The following is a 622-nucleotide window of genomic DNA, read 5'->3' as shown; positions in this document are numbered from 1 at the left end:
ATATATATATAGATATATATACATATAAAGAAAACATTACTTTTCACAAGAGTTTTTTAAGACAGGTATCCAATACATCATGATATAAATTTGCTTTTTCATTTCAATTCTGTTATGTTGATAGTACGCAAGGCAATGTCTTTTCACGTTCTATTAACGTCTCTCCGTGTCAAGGAAGAAAAAGTGGGTGTGATTGTAAGCCACCAAACCCAAACCCCGTGCTCAGCAGAACGAAGTCAAAATGTATGACAGTCAGTCGTGTCCGACTATGACCACCACAAGCAGCAGATGAGGTAACTGCTGTCCCGACCATCTGTAGAATTTGATTCTGGTGGAGAGTGTTTTGCCCAAGTTAATCCCTTCTCTCTCGGCCAAGAGGGTTTTAGGACAGTCAGCGTTTGGATGGGCCCACCAGCCCCCAAGGCTGCAGCACAAAGAGCCAGTGCAATTTTTACCTCCTAGTTTGAGAGTCATAGTCCTTCACAAAAGTGTAAGCTGTAAATGATTGCCCATTGCAATGGAGAAAACCATCGAAAATATAGCTCTCACTTTGATGTTAGCCCAACTGTATAAACTTAAGTAAGAAAAAAAAATACTGTCCCACAAATACCACTGCACACAC

This window comes from Babylonia areolata, chromosome 18 (genome assembly GCF_041734735.1).
Source record: "Babylonia areolata isolate BAREFJ2019XMU chromosome 18, ASM4173473v1, whole genome shotgun sequence".
NCBI classification, from domain to species: Eukaryota; Metazoa; Mollusca; class Gastropoda; order Neogastropoda; family Buccinidae; genus Babylonia; species Babylonia areolata.
This window is presented reverse-complemented; position numbering follows the sequence as displayed.